The sequence below is a fragment of the Myodes glareolus genome, chromosome 21 (genome assembly GCF_982192425.1).
Source record: "Myodes glareolus chromosome 21, mMyoGla1.1, whole genome shotgun sequence".
Lineage (NCBI taxonomy): Eukaryota > Metazoa > Chordata > Mammalia > Rodentia > Cricetidae > Myodes > Myodes glareolus.
Window position 1 is genome coordinate 32,162,439 of NC_142046.1, and position 19,321 is coordinate 32,181,759.

General features: G+C 36.6%; 1 protein-coding gene and 1 long non-coding RNA gene across 20 annotated transcripts in view; both read left to right on the top strand.

The window, feature by feature from the left end:
* Mbd5 (methyl-CpG binding domain protein 5) overlaps nucleotides 1–19,321 on the top strand; it is a 348,936-nt gene that overhangs the window by 146,839 nt on the left and 182,776 nt on the right. For all 19 annotated transcript variants that reach the window (XM_085681158.2, XM_085681157.2, XM_085681167.2 and 16 more), the window contains one exon: nucleotides 5,259–5,405. The gene's annotated coding sequence lies outside the window, so the exon portion shown is untranslated. The remainder of the gene's footprint in view (nucleotides 1–5,258; nucleotides 5,406–19,321) is intronic.
* Nucleotides 17,860–18,985, top strand: LOC146890446 (uncharacterized). The gene is made up of 2 exons (XR_014998854.2): nucleotides 17,860–17,908; nucleotides 18,867–18,985. It is a non-coding gene; the product is annotated as an uncharacterized LOC146890446 (long non-coding RNA).

Sequence of the window (19,321 nt, forward strand, 5' to 3'; positions counted from 1 at the left end):
TTATGTGTATGTGTGTTAAATGGAAAAAGGGTTCCTTTTGATACAGATTCCATGACATTCTTCATTGTACACATATGTTCTGTGAGTGCCTATTCTCCATAAAAAATTATAATGTGTGGTATAAAAGGAAAGTGATTTGATTTTGAAACAAACTAAAATCATGTTATCTAAATGGATGTTAAGTCCTCCAGAATGATCACCTTAGGAGGCTCTATGATTCTCTTTTGATACTAAAATTCATCAGTATTTTAGATATTGTTTCTACAGAAAAGAATTTGAGCATGAATTACATTCTTTCTATATTGCTGTTTCCCTCTTTTCTTTCTATATTCGCTCTGGTGTTGTCTGTTTTATAAATTCTGTCCTGACCATTCTGTGACGTTTTACGTTGCTTTGTTTTTGAGCTAGGCTCTTGCTTTTTGGCCAGGAGACTCCAACTCCTGTGTTTCCCCTTCTTGAGCTTCAGTCCCATAGCAGCTGAAAATTAAAGGTTCGCACTGCTACAACCACCTCTTGATGCTCTATTTTCAATTCTAGTTCTTTCTCTACTTTGCCTCCCTCCTCATAACACTTAAATTTCCTAATGGTTATATAATCTCTGTGTCTGTTTTCTGCCCACATTAGAAGTAAAATCATACTGAGGCAGTATTTGTGCAGTATGATACATATACCTTCTGGAAGAGTTTATCGATGTGAGAATCACATTTTTCTTAAAAGAATAATAACTTTACATCAAATATGCATCAAAGCAAAGTTGTTTTCAGACAGAAATGTGATATCATTTCACTTGGGAAAATAATATATACATGCACCAATATATTCTAAAAATCTCACTAAATACTCAGTACAGCATCAGGGTACAGTTTAAAAACAATAACTTATGAAGTCCTTCTGGTGTAATTAATTTGCATTTGTGTGCTTTTCTTTTTACCTGTGGAGATATTTTAAAACATTTTTATTTAAGTCTAATATTAAGAATATTGCTCAATTATTTATTCATTTATTTTAAAGTATATTTGTGTGCCATCAATTTAGCCATGAATTGTTTTATGAATTTTAATAAATATTGAATACCTAATGGAACTTAATATCTTATTGGGGAGGACAAAGCAGTAACTAAGTAAATAGTTAACAGCGTGTTGGGAGATCTCTCAGTCGGTAAAGCAGCTGCTGTACAAGCATGAGAGTACCTGAATGCAGCCCCTAGCACCCACATAAAGAAGCTAGGCATGATGGCATGTGCTTGTAATCTCAGCGCTGTAGAGACAGAGACAGAAGGATCCCAGAAACTTACTGGACAGTGAACTTACTCTAATCCAGGAGCCCCTCGTCCCACTGAGAGACCTTGGAACTAGGAGGCCCCATGCACACTTCCAAAGGAATGGAGTAACCAGCAGTACTACCCGCCCAGCTATGACACCTGTGAACCACAATAACCAACATATCTTGATAACTCTACAGGTGCAGTAGTAACATGCTTACTTTGGCAGTAACTAGAAGCTCTCTAATTGGACTGCCCACTCAACGACAGGGGAACCTTGCCAACTACCCAGGAATGATAAAGTCAGTGATCTTGGAGGAGAATCAATAAGTACCACTTTCCTAAACCTGTATAGAATGTAGTTTTCCTAACTACATTCTAAATACTTGTGTTTATATGCACATCTAAGTGTAACCTTTGCCACTTCAAGAAAATTTCTCTTTGCAACAGACAGAGACTATTACAGAAAAAGCATAACTCATCAAATTGCGGAGTTGTGGAGCCTAATCCCAGTGGATATATCTACAATACACTCCTGCTCCTAAGACTCAATGAACATTTTAGAATTGCGAAAGAGGAGACAGAAAGATTTTTAAGGTTCCGAGGATCAGGAAGTTTGCTGTGAGATTTTGTTTCCTGAGAATGTCAGAAGGTACACATGACGTCTCACTAACATGACTGACTATGCATGAGTTAGACAAGAAAAACAGTAATAAACATGCTAAACTGGGAGGAGGAAACTCAGAAGATGTCAGCCCTACACAGAGAACTACAGGCAACTAAGGAATACTGAGAATGAGAGGAATAGTCTTCTCTAGGGAAGAATATACAAACTGCTTATTAATACTGAATCATCAGCCCTAAAAACATGTATATGAGTAGCATTACACAGACAGGACAGATTGTACTTAGGAATAGAAATTACATAACAGCAATTAATGAAAAATGGGCTCTGAATTTAAAGAGAGCGAGGAGGGGTATGTGGGAGGGATCAGAGGGAGGAAAAGGAAAGGGTATGTCTTAGGGTTTCCATTACTGTTATAAAACACCATGACCAAAGCAACTTTGGAGAAAAGGGTTTATTTGCCTTACTCTTCCACATCATTGTTCATCACTGAAGGAGTCAGGATAGGAACTCAAGATAGGCCAGTAACGAAGGAAACGGGCTGATACAGAGGCCATGAGGGAGTGCTGCTTATTAGCTTGCTCCTTATGGCTTGCTTAGCCCATTTTCTTCTAAAATCCATGATCATGAGCCCAGGTGTGGCCCCACCAACAATTCCTGGGCCATCACCAGTCAACCACTAGTTAAGAGAATGCATTACAGGCTGTCTACAACCCTATCCTTTCAATATGTTCCCTCAATTGAGGCTTCCTCCTCTATAATGACTTTAACTTGTGTCAGGTTGACATAAAACTAGGCAACATATATTATAATCTCCAAAAAAAATAAATGAATTAACCAAAGGAGTTGTGGCTTCTGATAAACAGCATTTATATTTAATCTCTGACTTTCACATGCATTTCAACACTTCTTCTTAGAGAGGTATGTATACACTTATTAGTGTTTATAGAAAACAAACATATGTGGGCACTGTATAACATGAAAAGGAAACAGGAAAGCTAAATATAAGGGTTGAGGAAAGAAGGAATGCAGAAGTGGACATGCTATGGAAGAGAATATAAAGCCAATTGTTGTAGTTCTAATTCAAAGATGTTTTGATTTGGGTAGGTTAGTGCATAAAATACATATTATACTGAAAGTGAAAATTTTACTGTAAAGCTCCCGAGCTCCCATTACAAATGTCTATTCTAAATCTAAAAGTTAATTTAATTGTTGTATAGAACTTCACATTGCATAGATTTGGATTCTGGTTACTGTTTGTGTGTGATCTTTTCATTTATTTACAAGAATTTTATATTGCTTCTTCTGTTTTTTGAGATTATACTTACATCATTTTCTTGCCTTCTCTTTCCTCCCTCTAACCTCCCATATACTTTTCCTTGCTTTTTTTCAAATTCATGGCTTCTTTTTTTCATTAATTGTTGTTGTCTCTCTCTCTCTCTCTCTCTCTCTCTCTCTCTCTCTCTCTCTCTCTCTCTCTGTGTGTGTGTGTGTGTGTGTGTGTGTGTGTGTGTGTGTGTGTGTGTGAATGTAAGCTCCTAAATACACAAGTATAATCAGTTAGGTCTCTATATAATATTACTTGTATATGTTTTTCAGTGCTGTCCTCTAGAAACACTATTTCTACCTCCTCTTCTACAATGTTCCCTAAACTCTAGATGCCAGAGTTGTATTATATATATTTGCTCTGGGACATGTCCAAATCTCTGCACTTTGATTGGTTGTGCTTTTCTGTAATGGTCTCTGTCTGTTACAGAGATAAGTTTCCTTGCTGTGAGGTGAGAACTGTACTTCCCTGTTAATGTGTTCTGGCTTAGGGAAGTAGTAGTTGTAGGTCCTCCTCCAGGATTCATAACTCTAGCTTTGCGTAGATAACTCAGTTTCCATTACCAGGCATGGTTTTTCTTTTGTTGAGTGGAATTCAACTTCAGTTAGGTTACCACCTAAGTATGTATACTGTTAGTGCACTCTTTGGGTTACTGAGCCATGCTGGTTGTTGTAGATCATAATGCCACAGCAGTATAGGACTATTGGTTGCTTCCTTCCTTTGGAAGCTTCCATTGTGCCTTCAGATATCATGAAAGTTAGTCTTCATGGACTCTTCCTGGTCATTTCCAGCTCAGGTGCTCCTGGGCCCTGCATATGATGTATGTTCTGTCTTCATCAATAGGGATTTACCCTCCATCTCTGGGAGGCAACAAAGGACAATAGCAATAGCTTGTAATGTTTAAAAGTCTCTTGTACAACCCTGACCAAAAGCTCAAAAGAGGTCTTATCATACATACCTTGTATTAAGATTTTCTATTGGATATATATAAAAATTTTAAAAAGAAAATTGAGAAATGTGAAAAAACTACTCACATTGTGTATATGATGTGAATAATATTTAATAAGTAATCATTAGGAGAGTATGTATCTGATGGGAGTGCCTTCCAGCACAGATGCAGCTGAACTTTGTGAACTACCTAGAGCCATCCTCCCAGCAGTTCATGGAAGCAGGAACATCTTTGTTTAACCTTTAAATACTTTACTAAGTCACTGTTTCTGTTATTATTTGCTCAGAATTTTACTTTACTCATTATTTATATTCTTAATTTATGCTAACTACTACTATAAATTGCACATCATCCTAGAATTATGGGAAATAAATGAAATAAGACTTCAAATTGCAATCTGAGTATATACTGTCATAAATAGACTGAAATTAACTGGACCAGTGGGGTGGCTCAGCTGGTAAAGACTTGCTGCGAGGACCTAGGACCTGAGTTGGAGCCCTAGGATACACATGGTGGAAGGAGAACACCAGCTCCTGCAAGTTGCCTTCTGGTCTCACATGCACTCCACCCCATTTATAAACTCTAAATTTAAATATATATCATTATCATATTTATAGATAATTAAATATCAAATAATCTCACCAGTACAGTGTAATGGTACTCTAGCATACCTGTTGAAATATAGACTCTTAACCCACACCTGGTCTGTCTCCTATCCCAACTCCTCCTGTTAGATCTTGGTGGAAGTTTACACAAGGTAGCCTCTACCATTCATTTTCCTTACCTGTATGAGCACTTAGTGTTTGCTCAGGTGTTCGAGTGAAAGCAGCAGTCTGTCAGATCCAGGTCGGGCTCAGCTGCACTTGGATCCAAGTGGAGGCTGGTGACGTTTGTGTCCCTTAGTGTGAAGCCAGGGGGTCATGTTACCTGGCTCATGCAACCCCTTATTACTCATATTATTAGCACATAACTTGTGTTTAAAATTATATGACTCTAAGCAAAGCTCGTAAAAAGCTTGATTTGAATGTGAATCTTAATACGTACAGAATAACTGATCAAAGTTAGTAAATTTGCCCTTTTTTTGCTATTTTAACAGAACCAAGAAAATAAATATAAGAAGTCAAGAGCACAGAATATTTTCTTCCTTCAATCCACAGAACCCTGAACCTCTTCTACCACCATCAAGCACACAGGAAGGCCGCCTTGGCAGATGGCCACAGAGGATGTCAACAATTTTTTGGAGGCAAGCAATGAAATATTTGTGGAATGAGTTTTCTGTTTTCTAACTTTCTAAAATCAAGTAGAATTACATAGGATTTTTAGTGAGAAAGCGTTCTTGTTAACATGTCTGTTTCTCGTCTTCTCACTTTTTTTGTTTCTTTGGCTCTGTTGCATGTCAAAAGTTATGTTATGATGTTTATCCCCACCTACACTATTATACAGGCTAAGGAGATATTAAGTCCATAGATACAAAATGAGGATTTAAGTAACAGAAATTAACTATCCACATTTGAAAAAAAATCAGTATGCTGTATCTATCTTGGACATGTGTAACTAAAAATACTAAATATATTTTGTGCTTTAATTATTTTCTATTCATTTTAGAGTTATTTGTACCATTTATTTATTAGTTTTTCTTTTCATCATTTTCCTCTTTTATTCTGGCAAGTTTTCAAGAGAGTCTTAGGAAACCATCACATTAAATCCCACCCAGAATTGCGTTTTATCAGTCTACAGCATCAAAAGGGTTCCCTGAACTTCGAGGTGCTTTCCTGACACATGTTGTATTTTAAGATAAGTAAGGAGTGTAGACCAGACAGACTGCCATCTTTAAAATTAAAATTAAGTATTTGTCATTAAGGGAATGTTTACCTAGTAGAAACTGACAATTCTTTTTAAAAACATATATACAGTCTTCTTTTTCACATTCATAAAACATAAGAACTCAAGTAGATGGAAATAAAGAGAAGTAAAAAATAAGTAGTTTAAAATTTAAGGAAAGGTGGAAGCTTCACGTATAGCAGCTGTAGTCAGGCTTTGAGTTTTCTAGTTTTTATTTGGCTCATAGACCTAAGGTCTTCAGTAACATATCTGCCCTGCAGGCGTGACCTGGAGCAATGTTTTCTGTAACTACAAGAGACTGTAAATGTTCAAAAGAATTCAGGGTACAGCTTGGGTATTTTAGGAGACTCAAAATCTTCTTGTATTTCATTGGAAAACTTTTGGGAGATCCGATCCTGATCAGAACTCCCAAGCAGCTGCGTTGCCCTGCCACACAGTGACGGCGGTAGTGCTCGTTGTGTGCACTGGACTTCTGGCGGAGACACGCCTGACTTAGGAGCTGCTCATGAAGCTGCCTTCTGTTTGACAAGAGCTGCAAGGTCCGTGTCCAGAGCCACCTGCACCCACTTACCAGTTTTTCAGGACAGTAGGAACACCCTTATTTAACCTTTAAATACTTTGCTAAGTCACTTTTCCTAAATCTTTTTTCCCACATAATTTTGCATCTTTTCTTAGTTTACTATAGCCAACTGCTTAAGTATTTTTAAAATATACTAGAACTTGACTGATTTATAGAAGAGAAATAGTTCTGCAGATTATGTTCCTCTATTAACAGCCCATCAAATTTAAATTACATTTTAACTTGTCTATGTGTCAGATTTTGGTTCAGTCGTGGCCTATTTTTGTGTTCCATTTATTTTTGTGGGATGGGATGCATGTGCCATGGCGAACATGTGATGTCAGGCAGCAGGAGTTGGCTCTCTCTTCCACCACATGGGGCACAGAGCTCGTACTTGATGGAGGAGGGTTATCTGTCTATTGTGTTATTTTCATTGGTCAATAAAGAGACTGCCTTGGCCCCTTGATAGGACAGAAAATTAGGTAGGCAGAGAAAACAGAACAGAATGCTGGGAAGAGGGCTATGAGGCAGAAGCCATGGAGCCAGCCACCAGGTCAGACATGCTGAATCTTTCCCGGTAAGCCACACCTCATGGTGTGATACAGATTATTAGAAATGGGTTAATATCAAGATATGAGAGTTAGTCAGTAACTAACTCTCTAGAGATAATGGGCCAGGCAGTGCTTAAATGAATACAATTTGTATGTTGTTATTTCTGGGACTAAGCTAGCCATGCAGGAGCCGGGCGGGATGAAAAGCAGGCCTGCCCGCAACTCCTCACTACAGATGGCGCCCAACGTGGGGCGCCAATTATCGGCAAATCAATCCCACACCAGTTATGTTTTAAGGGGTTATTTATTTTGGGGGGTAAAACTTACATACACTATAAACCGTCAGGAAGGGAGCCTAGTCGCTGGAGCAGGAGCCGGGAGCAGGAGCCTGGAGCAGGAGCCGGGAGCAAGCACCGGAACCAAGAGCCGGAACCAAGAGAGCCTGATCCGGATCTGCTTCTCTTTTTTAAAAGAGAAATATACCACGCCCCATTGGGCTGGTATTTCAGCAGCTATTGGCTGACAGAGCGGAAGTCACTCCCAGCTGCACTGTGGGCTCGTATTTCAGCGACTATTGGTTGAGGCAGCGGAAGTTACTCCCACAACATGTACTCTGGTCCTAAGTATCTGCAGCATAGCCTCACTGGCTCAGTTCTGATTATTCCTTAACCACTACAACATATCTGTATCAGATAGTTTTAATTCATTTTCCACACAATATTAAGAACTCACCCTCTTGTTCTTGATTAATTTCATTCTATCACCATATCATTAATAAGCTGAAGATAGTTAGACTGTCATTTGAAGTCTTATTTCATTTATCTCCTATGATTTTAGGATTTATTGCAATTTATAGTAATGAAAACTTTCACGAGTTAAAAGGGCACTTAGAATTTATAGACAGGAATTATTAGCTTCATACAACAGATTAATACTGACCAATTATCCTCAATTGTATCATTCACTAACTTTGTGACCTTGTGAAAATTGCTAATTCTCTTTGACCCCAATTTATTTAGCTTTTTAAATATGAGTACTAATAATAATGCAGTTTTGAAAATTAAGTGAGATAGATATGTAAGTAATAACATAATTCAGTAAATAGACGATGATATTACTATTCTACCTTTGTGCGGTGATAAATAATAGTTTTCCTTTTAAGTTCAGCTCTTGTAAGTAATGCTTTCCTTTTCACCATATGTCTGTAGTCACTGATGAATTTGCTCACATTGAAGTATCGCAGTAAGAATTCCTAACCTTAATTTAAAATGTAGAAATGCAGGCTGTCCAAAATTCCTATTGAGAAAACATTGTGCCAAGGGTTCTTTTCCTGACTCTTGTGCATACTGTATATAGTCCTAATTTTTTTTTTTAGTAATTTTGGGATGGAAATAGACTCACTAAAATTTTTATCTTTGCATTAACCACAATTACTTGAAAAACTATTCTATTTACAGGTCAGAATGACTAAAGAAACCTAGAATTATGTAGGTCATTATTGGAAACTACCACAAACTTCGTGACTTAAATATACTAAAACTCTTCTCTTACATATCTGTAAGCTGAAGGCCCCAAACGCAGCAATCAGAAAAATTTTGTGTGTGTACATATGTGAGATATATGTTTCTGTGTGTATGACTGTATGTATATCTATATATAAGCATACATAACTGTGTATATGTTTGTATAGGTGTGTGCTCATGAGTGTTCATGTGAGCAATTTGTGTTGAGACCAGAGCTTAACGTTGGATGTTTTCCTTGATCAATATATTCCTTGTATTTTGAAACATAGTCTCCCACTGAACACTGAAATTCATTGAATTTGGTAGACTAGCTGGCCAGAACACCAGAAATTTGCCTGCCCCTGTCCCCCTGCCCATGTTACATGCATGAACGGCACCACACCTGGCATCACACCCAGCTTTTACAGGGACTCTGGGTATCCTAATTCGGGTTTCATGTTGTGCCGCTGGAACTTTCTCTAGAACCCAGAGACTCAGTCACATTCGCCTAGGGACTATAACCAATGCAGAAAGAGACTTGACGGCATCTGCAATACCTACAGTAGTATATCCTTAATAAGATCATACTCATAGATAACGGGGACCAGGTGTACTCAGACCTTTAGGAGGAGCATCATTCATCTATCCCTCTGTGTTCTGTCTTTAGCTAGATAGAAAGCTAAAGAAGAAATTTTATCTTGAAATTAGAGATTTCTCTTTGGCACAGCTTCTGAAAAGCAGTTGTCTTTGTGACAAGGTGTGTTCTATGAGCAGGTGTGCTTGTTTTATTTGTGAGTGTCTCTATAGCTGTCTCTTTACCCTCCACTGCCTTGTCTATAGCTCTCATTTTTAAAATAGAACAGTAGCTACTACTTTTTGCTTACTTGTGATAAGTTTCAATGATATGCATATAGAGATTTGTAATCTAAGATTACATATTGTTCATTGGTTTATTTGTTAGTTGCCAGTTTGCTTTCTAAAGAGATGAATGGCATAGGGTTGGATGGGTAGGGAAGTAGTGAGGAGAATAGGAGAGTTAAAACCATGACCAGAATATATTCTATGAAAAAAATAATTTTATTTTATGTCACTCATATAACTCTTTCATGGAGTACTGGTTTAGGGGTAATGTTATGCAATTACAGGTAATCATTGAATGCAGCAGTGACCTTATAAAATACTAACATGTGGTCAAATTTGCTAGGTTTTACACTAATTTTCTAGCTCTGCAAAACAACCCATTTTGCTAGTGAACTGATTATCACTAGTATAGTGTTAGTATCAGAAACCACACAGCATATGTTTTACTGAAATATATAAAGTTTCCAAAAGCAAATGGAAAATATGTGTTGTTAACAAAAAGGATTTGCAACTTCATCTTTCATGTAGTTTTATTCATATTTTTTGAAAAAAAAGATTCTTTTCTCAAACAATATATCCTGATAATAGTTTTTTCCTCTACTCCTCCCAGTTCCTCCCACCTTCCCTCTCCTCCAGATCCACCCTCTTTCTGTCTCTCTTTAGAAAAGAACAGGCTTCTAATACATAGCACCAGACCTGACAAAATCAAATATAATAAGATGAAGCAAAAACTATCATGTCGATGTTGGACATGGTGATGCAAAGGAGGATAAGAATCCCAAGAGCAAGCACAAGAGTTAGAGACCCACTCATTCTCTGTCAGGAGCACCATAAAAATACTAAGCTAATGATATAATATATGTGCAGAGGACGTAACACAGACCCATGTAAGCCTGTGCTTGCTGCTTCAGTCTCTGCGAATTCACATGCACTTGTTCATTTGATTCAGAAGGCCTTGTTCTCCTGGTGTCCTCCATTCCCCTTTGCTCTTATAATCTTTCTGCCTCCTCTTCTGTGGGATCTAAGGGAAGGATTTGGTGGAGACCTCCAATTTAGACTCTGTGTGTGTGTATAATGTCTGTCTGTGGGTCTGTGCATCTGTTCCCATTTGCTGCTGAAGAAAGCAAATCTGATGATGACTGGATAAGGCACTTATATATGAGTATAACAGAATATCATTAGGAACCATTTTATTAATTTTGTTTGTTTGTTTGTCTAGACCAGCAGTGTTTGGTTTTGCCCTAGATCTTTGAGCTCTCTAGTATCTGATTCTTCGTTACCCAAGCAGTGTCAAGTGTGAATTCCTTCTGTTTGTGGAGTGGGCCTCAGATCAAATCAAACTTTATTTGGCTTCTCCCACACATTCAGTGCCACCATTGCTCTAGCATATTTTTCAGGCATAACAGATTGTAGGTCAAAGATTTTGTGACTGGGTTGGTGTCCATGTTTCTCTTTTGGTAGCCTGCAGAGTACCTTCCCACGCCAAAGAGATTAGAACGTAGGGATGAGGGCTCCATATAGGCACAGGCTGACTTCTCCCTGTTCACTGAGTGGAGAGTATTGTCCTTGCCAATGCACACACCCCCCACATCAATTTTTGGGGAACAACTTTTTATTAATGAAAAACTAATTTTTCATAAAATTTAAATATGTTAATGTTTATTGGAGATAATATAGCATTAAAGTTTATAATTATCCTGATAATTTTCCTTGGTAGTTTAACTAATAGGACTGGAGAGATGACTCCGCAGTTAAAAGCACTTCCTGCTCTTGCACCTTTTTCTTTGTATGTGGCAGTGTGCAAATATTTCTCTATTTTCTTGGGTTTTTTTTTTTCCCACTGTATTTAAATAAAGTAGTTCGATATTGTCCCTGTTTGTGAGAGTTTCAGACCTTGTTATTTTCCCCTAATATTTTTTTACATGTTCTTTAGAGGCTGTCCTTTGAAACATGTATGCTTAACCTTCAGTTCAGTGACTATTTTCTCTCCCTCTCCAGTATGCCTTTAAAGACCATGTAGTATTTTTTCTTCATTTTAATGCTTCACTTTTTCAATTCTATAATTTCTATTTAATTCTCTTATGTGGTAGCATATTTATGACATAAAATTTATCACATTAACTATTTTTAAGTGTCTTTGAATTTTTTTTATTTCTCCTCTTCTACTGGAATGCCCTATGGTAATTTTTTTTGCATAATGCTCCTTAACATAGTTGTATTGGCAATTTCGTCTTCTATTAGCTATTTTTGGTGCACTCCTATTTTTTGCAGGTCTAGGAATTTCTGGTGTATGTATTAGATGTAGATGACATACTTTTGATACTAAATTTTGTTACCTTCCACCGAAAGTTGTTTTTGTTTGTATTTTGTGTTTGTGGTTTGTGTTTTAACTTAGCAGTGGAGTTGCTAAGTGTCTCTTGAATGGTTACTTTTATACTTTACTGAAACAGATCAGTTTATGCTCTGCCTTGATCCTAGAATGATACTGAATGACCCTTTGAAGACTTCTGTGGAAAGCCAGAGGTTTCACTAGCTTTGAGCAGGTGAAATTCAGATGTCAGCTTTTTTGTCTTGTGCAAGGACAGCTGCTGTTTCCACTGCAACAATGTCCTATCCATGGGGTCCTAGCCTTCTTCCCTAAGCAGTGTACACACACACACACACACACACACACACACACACACACGCCATACACTGCATACAGTACAGGTGGGAGTTGGTAGCTTTTGCTGCTTTTCCTTCTTTCTCCCATCTTCCATCCTCACCTTATATATTCTCTCTACTCTGAGTTCTGGGCTCTGATACTTCCTGTAAACAAGACAGTAGCTTTAGCTTTCTGGCTGAGTAGTGTCCACTTCCATGGATTTCATTAGCATGTATTAATTATAATGTTTGCATACGTAAATATATAGTATATCTAGATTATATTCACCCCTTTTACCCTCTATTGTCTTCCTGCTCTTGCTGAGACCTTTCATCTTCCATGGTGTGTGTTAGTATCCAGGAATTTTCATTAAGGTTGAAAACATAGATTTTACCCATTGGTAATCTCTTTTTTTCCCCCTCTCTATTTATTTTTGGTTCCTCTCCAGTTGTCCTCAAGAATAATTTTTGTTTCGTTTTGTCTTCTTTTGCATTATCCAGTATTTTTGCATAGTTTTTTATTGTTGTCACTGGGAGAATTATTGTGGCTTAATTCACTTGATTGTTATCGGCCTTGGCATCCTTGGGTCTTTGTATTTTTATATTTATCCATTCCCACTTCTCAGTGAATATAGTCTATTAGCTCTACCTTTGATTCCTGACTCTGCTGTTGGTTACAGAATTGTTTCAGATTTCTGATCATCAGTGTCCCCTGTATATAGCAGAAATAATCATTTGTATTTTAAGAATTTCCTTTAGACACTGTATGTGAAAGTGTATATAAAACGTAGGCTTGGGATCCAGAACTCAGTTGGCTGTCATAAATGTTACCTCCCTTTATGAACATAATTATCCAGAAGGTTGGAATGTTGGATATTGCCATGTGGGATGTCTTACCCAGGATTGTGCTTCTGGGTATCCAGAATACAGATTCATTAAGTTGATTCTGTGAGGTGAGTTACGCCTTTCAAAACTGAAAAATTTGTATCCTGAGCAAACATATTATTTCAAAAATGTTGTATCGAGTGGGCTTTTCTGTGATTCATTGACATATATGGCTGACCAGCTGTTAGACCTATATTCTGAATACATGTGTCTGTTGCTTTGTGTTAGATTTAAGCCATGTATTAAAATTTTGTGTGTGGCTTCAAAAATATTTTGCTATAATAGAGTCCATTTCATGCTGACAGTAAAAGGGGAAACTGGTTGATGTTACACTAGCTGTGTCTCTCTGGTAAACATTGCACAGTGCTATTCACATTTGTGCCTGCTCAAATAGAAACCCATCAATCATGTAAACCCTGGCCGAGAGTCTGATCTCTAATGCATAGCATAAATTGCCGCATACTCTTCTCTACAAGAAAAAAAAACGTGCTGTAACATTTCAGATTAAAATTGTCTTTTCAGATTGATTTTATCGTTATTCAAGAAGCAAAATGCAGTATCAAGTGAGGAGAAAAAAATTCCTGTCAGGGTGTGGTTTTGTAGAAATCAAATGTTCGTATATTTCTATAACCATAGCCATAGATAATTTTTTAAAATACTTGTATATTTTAAGATGAATTACCTTTACCCCTGTGTAATCATATCCTAATTTGAATTGTAGAAAGGTATATTTTGAAGCAAAGATTATCTAAAATTATGACACAAAGTAAACAAAGCCTGTTTTCATAGCACATAAGAGTTATACATTTCATATTTTATGTAAATATAAAATATATTTAATATTGGTTTGCGAAAATTGAACATTTTTACTAAAATGGTTACAATTCTAAAACAATTTGAGGATTTGTATATATTTAATTATAGAATAATTGACAGAAGATTGAATGTCAATTTTTATTTAATTCTCGGCTAGAACATTCAGTCTATTCACACTAGCAGTTTTGACAGTGTTTTTAAAAACTGCTTATGAAGCTGAGGCTGTTGATCCACTCCTTACTCCTAACACTTGGGAGAACAGGTGGATATCTATGTTCCAGGGCCAGATTTCCTAAGAAGACTCTGTCTCAAAGAAAGAAAAACAAAAGAACTTGTTATTCATAAAGTACCAAATAGGCCTTTTTAAGATTGTCATAAATGAATCTTATCCAATCTCACCTCAAGAAAATATGAGCTTTTTAAGGATCTGTGGATACAGGGTAAGTTTAGAATGTAGTCAGGGATTATGCTAGTCTAGCAAACTGGTGGTAACAGATAAATTCTTTTCCAAAGTAGATGACCTCACTAGCTCTGGGAAGCCAGATAAATTTTCAGGACCAGGCATGGTTTCTCTCTTATTGAATAGTCTTTAAGTCCAATTAGGCAGTTGTTCGTTGTCAATGACATAGAGTTTCGTTTTTTAAAAGTTCATGCTTATCTTACCATGCTGGTCATTGTGGCTCATAGGTGTTGCAGCTGGATAGAATTCTTTAATTGAATCCCTCTGTTGTCAGCTTACATAGTATTTTCTAGACCAAGAAATTAGACTACAGAAAAGAGGTTTTCAAAAAAAATTTAAAACTAAAAAATTTGAAAAAAAAATGTTTTCAGGTCAGATTCTGTTTGAACCATCTAAGTACTGTATCCTAAATGTTCTGTGTCCTCAGGAATAGGTGCCCACCCTCAACCCATAATGAGCAACCAAGGGCTATATCTATAGTCTATATTGTTTTGGGAGTTACAAGAACAACCCTGACTAACTATTCATTTGTTATGCTTGATACTTGGGTTTTCATAAGTCTATGGTTCATGTAGGGAGTATGTAGGTGAATTAACTTCCATTAAGATACACGTACACACACACACACACGTGTATTTATATTACTATATATAATTTTAGGTAAATAGAAAAAATATGATTTTTTGAGGCATTTTCAGACAACCTTAGTATTATTTGTCCCTCATCCCATCTTCTCTTTCTGTACAGGTCTCCCTCCTTCCTCCCCTTTATTTCATTTCCTATTTCATGCTGCCTGTATTCTGCTAGCCTCACACACACACATGCACACAAGCGTGCGCACACACACACACACACACACACACACACACACACACACCTATGGTCCCTTTATAATTTCCTGGGTTTTGTAGTTACTCCTTACTGTGCACTCATATCTGAGGATGTAGAATTGGAAACCCAAGGTGAAAGAACATGTAACATTTTTCTTTCTGCTTCTGAATTGCTTTCATTAATCTTTTTTAGGTTAATCTATTTCCTGAAATTTTCACTGTTTCATTTTTCTTACAACTGAATAAAATTTCACTGTGTATACACACTGCATTTTCATTTCCACTCATCTGTTGATGAGCATTTATGTTGTTTCCATTTCCTGGCTATTGTAAGTAGGGCACCAATGAACATTACTGAGCAATTTTCTGTGGAGTAGGATACTAATTAATTCCTGTGAGCATATTCCAGGTCATGTGATAAAGGTATTTTAACTGTTTTTTTTTTTTCAGTTTCTCCATACTGACTGCCCATACTGAATTTGTCTTGTTGCCTGAGGTTTCTGTTCCGCCCAGTACTGAAGTTGTTCAGTCCCAAAGAAACACCCAGAGGTCTACATTAATTATAAACTGGTTGGCCTATTAGGACAGGCATCTTATTAACTATTTCTTGCATCTTAAATTAGCCCATTATTCTTGTTTGTGTTTGCCATGTGGCTTGATACATTTTATCAGTGAGGTGTTCACATCTTGCTTCCTCTGTGTCAACTCCAGGCTGACTATTTCCTCTTCCCAGAATTCTCATGTTCTCATTGCCCCACCTCTACTTCCTGCCTGGCTACTGGCCAATCAGCATTTTATTGAAGCAAAGTAACAAGGTACAAGACCATTGTCCCTCAGGACTCCTCCCCCCCTTTTTTCAAAACAAGAACTCTGAATGTAATCTCCTTTGTTTAGTTTTTTTTTCCATACCATTATCCATAACAACTTGTAACCAACACTCTAAACAAAAATAAATATCCATAATCCATTTTTTGGCAATGTAGGTATACTTTTCCAGGCTACTTCCTGTTGATGGGGAACACTGATTATCTTATGGGAACCTACAGAAAATTTGGGATTATGGCCAAGTCCTGACTGAAGTATTCTGTGAGACTTGATCATCTCAGCCAGCAGTACTGAGGCTGTTCTGAATGTAGAACTGAGAGGAACCTCCAGGAGAGGTCCTCTGAAATGTTGCATGATCTGGGCCGTCTGCTCCAGTCGGGGAGTCTTTAGGGGGTCTTTCTTGATCAAGCCTTCTTCTCACCATTTTAGTGTTTCTTCTCACCATTTTAGTGATTCAGGTATCAAATTGAAGTCTTTTATCCACTTTTTTTTCTATGCTCAATGCAGGGTTATACATATGTGTGTCATTTCATTCTTCTGCATGTGGATATCCAGTGCCCAGCAACAATTTTTGAAGATTATCTTTTCTCCAGTGTATATTTTTTGAGCCTTTATCAAATATTAGATGTCTGGAATTGCAAGTACTCATATTTGGATCTTCTATTTTATCCATTGATGTACATTTTGTGCCAATGCCATATTGCTTTTATTACTCATGTTCTATAATATGTCTTGTCTGAAATAATAATCCTTTCAGTATTCTTTTTTATTCTGGATTGCTTTGACTCTCCAAGGTCTTTGGTGGTTCATAAGAATTTTTGGATGCTTTTTCTATTTCTGTAAAAAAAAAATGTAGGTATTTTATATTGGAATTGTATTGAAGCTGTACCTTTCTTTGGGTAGGGTGTTAATTTTCACAATGTTAATTCTACTAATCCACAAACACAGGATGCCTTTCTGTTTTCTAGTGTCTTTTTAAATCTCTGTCTTCAGAGACTTGAAGTTTCACCATAAAGATTTTTTGCCTCCTTGGTTAGGTTTATTCTAAGATATGTCATAGTCTTTGGTACTATTATAAATATAAGTGTGCCTATGATATATTTCTCAGTGTGTCTGTCTGTGATGTAATAAAATGCTACTGATTTTTGTTAATTGATTTTGTGCAGTTTTCCTAAAATTGTTGATTGTTTCTGTTAGTTTTCTGGTGGAAATTTGGGTATGTTGCACGTATAATATAGCATATGCAAATAGTATAATTAGACTTCTCTTCCTATGTGTATCTCTTTGACTTGCATAAGTTGTCTTATTGCTTCAGCTAGTTTTTTCAGTGCTATGTTGAAAAGGAGTGGGAATACTGGATAGCCATAACTGATCCTGAATTTAATGATTTGCTTTGAGCTTTTCTCCATTTAGGATAATGTTGATAATGTTGGTTGTCAACTTTTTATATATAGCCTTTATTTTCTTGATGTATGTTTCCTTAAGCCCTGTTCTCTCTAGGACTTTTATTATCAAAGCATGTTGGACTTTGACAAAGTTGTTTTCTGTATCTATTGAAATCATCGCTTGATTTTTTCATTGAGTCCATTTATGTGATTTATTATATTTATTGACTTGCATATGTTGAAACAACTCTGTATTTCTTGAAAAAATTTAACGTGATCTTGGTGGACAGTCTTCTTTATATGTGCATATATTCAGTTTAGTAGCATTTTATTGAGAACTTTTACATCTGTGTTTATCGAATTCTGGGGACCATATAATTAGTTCTCATTGGAGAAAACTTCTATAGTACTAGTGGTCTGATAAGAGACAGGCTGTTTTAGCCATTCATGTTTTTTGTATTTATTTATTTACTTATTTATTTGTCTTGAGCATATAGAATTCATTCTGTGGTTCTATGTCTAATTTGATAATCTGTCCTTTTTTAGATTAGGCCACTGCAGGAGATGTGTGATCTAAGATGGACCAGGTAAAGTTTGTGGACAGGCTGTTTAACTAAACCAGGGAAAGATAACTTTCAAATTGGAGGTCTGGAGTTAGGGCAAGCAAAGAGGTTTCACAGATAACAAAGGTTCAAGGCCATGTGTCTGTAACTAAGATTGTGTATTTGCAGGTGGTAGAGGGTGAAAAGCAAGGGTAGACTAAGGGAAGAAGGAACTTACCAAGCTAATGTGGCTCACACACAAAGAGGTTTCAAGGTTACAGGTCTAGAATTGGGATTGTGAGTTTGCAGATGAACTCAGATTAGTGAATAGGTAGGAAGAGAAGTAGCTTTGCCAGGAAAGGTGTTTAGTGCCCAAAAGGTGTTTATATATTTTCTACTAATACTGTAGTGCTTGAATTACTGCAACTTCTTAATATATTTTGAAATGAGATAGCTTTCCTTTTGCTTTGTTTGAGCTCAAGATTGCTTTGTTCATTCAGATGATTGTCTTTTTTATTTCTGTGGAGATTATTAATGATATTTTGATGAGTGCTGTAGTAAATCTGTCCATCCATATATTTTTATCCGTACAGAGAGTTTTACAATATAAAATTTTTCATTCCATAGACACAAGGTAACATTGTATTTATTAGTACTTTCTTCAATTTCTTAGTCCATATTTTGTATTTTTTCAGTAAAGAAATATTTTAATTTTTGGTTAAATTATTCCTACAGGTTTATTTTTATATTAGTGTGTATGTGTGTAAACATAATTGTTTAAATGTGAAGTTCTTGTGTTTTGATGGTTCCTTGAGGATTTTCTAAATAATAGATTATATTGTTTCACTACAAAGACAGTTTGAATTCCCTCTAGTCTGATGTTCTTTTTTATCTGGCTAGACTTTCCAGTACTCTGAATACAAATGGTAAACTCAGTGCATTTGCATTTTCTTGTTCCTTCCCTTCAAAAAAAGTGGCTTTCTCTCCTTCCCCCCATTTTTAGTGTCTGGACTGGCATCAGAAGAGCTGGAGAAGAGAAATGGAAACAACTGTGATCAAATTTCGTAGCATTAATCTATAAATTTCTCAAAAAATAAAAATGAGTAAGTCTAAAAAAGGAAATGTGGAATTGTCAGACATTTTTAAAGACATGCAATTTTTTTTAAATTAAAATGTGTTTGTTCAAATTTATACACTCATGGAGAAGGGAGAAAAGAGAGTGAATAGGGCCTCGAGAAATTGTTAGTGCTGGGCAGAGCGGTGCTTCATTGGGGAAAGCGCTTGTGGCACAAATCTGGCTACCTGAACTCTGTACCCAGAACCCACAACAGAAGAAAACCATCTCCAGAAAGCTGCCCTCTAACTGCCTCATGCCACCATATTTCACAACCCCAGTTATCAAAAACCTGATTTTTTTATATGAAGCATTGCCTTTTACTCTGGAGAAGCAACTTCATT